At 44.0% G+C, this 3,473-nt stretch overlaps 1 non-coding gene across 1 annotated transcript; it reads left to right on the top strand.

Moving 5' to 3' along the window:
• The first annotated feature begins 2,770 nt into the window (after positions 1–2,770).
• On the top strand, positions 2,771–2,877 carry LOC141688026 (small nucleolar RNA R71). Its single transcript, XR_012561496.1, has one exon. It is a non-coding gene; the product is annotated as a small nucleolar RNA R71 (small nucleolar RNA).
• Positions 2,878–3,473: the final 596 nt, after the last annotated feature.

Raw genomic sequence — 3,473 nt, 5'->3', positions numbered from 1 at the left:
AATGACTCCCACCTTGGCCTTGTCCACCTCCAGACCCTTGCTAGAGACCTTATGCCCAAGGATAATGCCTTCACGCACCATAAAATGACATTTCTCCCAATTGAGCACCAAATTAGTTTCCACGCATCTTTTGAGTACGGCGCACAGATTATTCAAACATTCATCTTATGAGTGTCCAAAGACGGAGAAGTCATCCATGAACACTTCGACGTTATTTCCAATCATGTCAGAGAATATAGCCATCATACATCTCTGAAAGGTGGCCGGGGCGCCACATAACCCAAACGAAACTCTGCGAAAAGCAAACGTGCCAAATGGACAAGTGAAGGTAGTCTTTTCCTGATCCTCTGGTGCAATACAAATCTGATTATACCCGGAATAACCATCCAGAAGACAAAAATACTCATGACCCGCCAATCTGTCAAGCATCTGATCAATAAATGGAAGAGGGAAGTGATCCTTCCTTGTGGCTTTGTTCAATTTTCTATAATCCATGTATACTCTCCATCCTGTAACTGTTCGAGTAGGGATGAGCTCATTCTTTTCATTTGCGACCACAGTGATACCTCCCTTCTTAGGTACATATTGTACGGGGCTCACCCACGAGCTGTCAGAAATAGGATAAATGATGCCTGCATCTAGCCATTTCAGAATTTCTTTCTTCACCACCTCCTTCATGATGGGATTCAGTCTTCGCTGCTGTTCCACAGTTGGCTTACTACCTTCCTCTAGCAGAATTTTATGCATACAATATGAAGGACTTATCTCGTTGATGTCTGCTATGGTCCATCCTATAGCCGATTTAAATTCTCTCAAAATCCTTAAGAGCTTGTCTTCCTCACTACCTGAAAGGTCAGATGAAATAATAACAGGTAACGTAGATGAATCACCTAAAAAAGCATACCTCAAGTGCTCAGGTAATGGCTTGAGCTCCAAGGTAGGTGCTTCCTCTATTGATGGTTTGAGCTTCCCTTCAGCGTTCTTAAGGTCAGAAGTACCAAGAGATTCAAATGGTATGTCCAGCTTTCGCTTCCAGGGAGAAGCGTTCAGATATTGTAATTGCTCGTTGCTATCTTCGTCATCGCTGTCAAAATCCCCCACTAAGGCCTTTTCCAATGCATCAGACATTAGCATGTGATCGAGTTCCGAAGTAACCGCAGAATCAATCACATCCACTTTTAAGCACTCCTCATCTTCTGTAGGGAATTTCATTGCCTTGAATACGTTGAAGGTCACATCCTGATCTTGGACCCGCATAGTAAGTTCACCTTTTTGCACATCTATCAAGGTACGGCCAGTATCCAAGAAAGGCCTTCCCAAGATTATGGGAATCTTCTTATCTTCCTCAAAATCCAGAATAACAAAATCTGCTGGAAAGAAGAGCTTATCCACCTTGACGAACACATCCTCAACTATGCCCCTTGGGTATGTAATGGAACGGTCAGCCAATTATAGCGACATGTATGTGGGTTTTGGATCAGGCAGATCCAGCTTTTTAAAGATCGACAACGGCATCAGATTAATGCTTGCTCCCAAATCACAAAGGCACTTGTCAAAAGTCAGATTGCCAATGGTGCAAGGAATGGTGAAGCTTCCTGGATCTTTCAGTTTTGGTGGTAACTTTTGCTGCAGAACAGCGCTGCATTCTTCCGTGAGAGCAACGGTTTCAAGGTCATCCAGTTTCACCTTCCTTGAAAGAATAGTCTTCATAAACTTCGCATAACTAGGCATTTGTTCCAGAGCCTCAGCGAAAGGTATATTGATGTGAAGTTTCTTGAACACCTCCAGAAACTTCTCGAACTGTCTATCCAGCTTTTGTTGCTGTAATCTCTTAGGAAAAGGTGGTGGAGGATAGAGCTGTTTCTCCCCTGTATTAGCCTCAGGCAGAGTGTGTTCAACAGTAGTCTTCCTTGGTTCCGCCGCTTTCTCCTTTTGCGTAGATTCTTCACCTCTAATTTCAGCTTCTACTTCTTTTGCCTTTTCAGCATCAGCTACTTTTCCAGACCTTAAGGTAATAGCCTTGACTTGCTCTTTAGCTTCCTTCCTGCCTGGTACTTCCGTGTCACTAGGAAGAGTGCCAGGTTGATGATTGAGCACTGTATTGGCTAATTGACCGATTTGATTTTCCAAGGTCTTGATAGAAACCGCCTGACTCTTGCACAACAACTTAAGTTCCTCAAAATCAGCACTAGTAGGTGCAGCTGCACTTCCCTGTTGAGGATATGATTGCCTTGTAGCATACTGCTGTGGTTGCTGGAATCCAGGTGGGTTAAACTGTTTACTCACTCCTTGCTGATATGGTGGCTGAATAGCATTCTGATTATTCCCCCAGCTGAAATTTGGATGATTTCTGTTGTTAGGATGATAGGTCGCTGGCACAGGCTGCTGTTGTCGCTGATAATTATTCACATACTGAACAGATTCGTTGACAAGAGAACACTGATCCGTAGCATGAGAACCTGCACAAAGCTCACAAACCATAGCTATTTGATTCACTCCATACGTAGCTAGAGAATCAACCTTCATTGATAGCGCTTGGAGCTGGGCTGCAATAGCGGTGGCTGCATCAACTTCCAGAATACCTGCTACCTTGCCTGACGTCATCCTCTGAGTTGGGTTTTGATGCTCATTTGCAGCCATCGTCTCTATAAGATTATACGCCTCCGTATAGCTTTTAGCCCATAAGGCGCCTCCAGCTGCTGCATCGAGCATGGGCCGAGATTGGGCCCCCAAACCATTATAGAAACCAGTGATCACCATCCAATCCGGCATTCCATGATGTGGACATTTTCTCAACATTTCCTTGTAGCATTCCCAAGCCTCGCACATAGATTCTGTAGGTTGCTGCGCAAACTGAGTAAGAGCACTCCTCATAGCAGTAGTCTTTGCCATCAGATAAAACTTCACTAGAAACTTTTGCACAAGATCTTGCCACGTAGTGATGGACCCAGCTGGTTCAGAATGTAACCAGTCTTTAGCCTTGTCCCTCAGTGAGAATGGGAAAAGCCTCAACTTGATAGCCTCATCAGTCACACCATTATACTTAAAAGTGCTGCAGATCTCGACAAAATTCCTTATGTGCATGTTGGGGTCTTCAGTTGCCGCTCCTCCAAAACAAACAGAATTCTGCACCATCTGAATAGTGCCCGGCTTGATTTCAAAGGTGTTAGCTTGAATAGCCGGGTGAAGGATGCTTGATTGAATGTCATCAATTTTAGGCCGAGGAAAATCCATAAGAGCTGGATCAGCTTGGACAATACAATCTCCCATGTTTACTGGTTCTTTCTGCTCAGTTCCTGAATCCGAATCCTCAAAATCTAACTTCTCCGGAATATCAAGAACTTCGTCTGTCTCCTCAGCTGTATCTAAAGTCCTCTTGCGAGCACGAGAACGAGTTTGCATAAACACTTGCTAAAGTACCTGAAACACAACCGGAAAAAAATAAGTAACTACTACGTCCTAATCACTGAGTC

This window comes from Apium graveolens, chromosome 9, assembly GCF_009905375.1.
Source record: "Apium graveolens cultivar Ventura chromosome 9, ASM990537v1, whole genome shotgun sequence".
In the NCBI taxonomy this organism is placed as follows: Eukaryota; Viridiplantae; Streptophyta; class Magnoliopsida; order Apiales; family Apiaceae; genus Apium; species Apium graveolens.
This window is presented reverse-complemented; position numbering and strand designations above follow the sequence as displayed.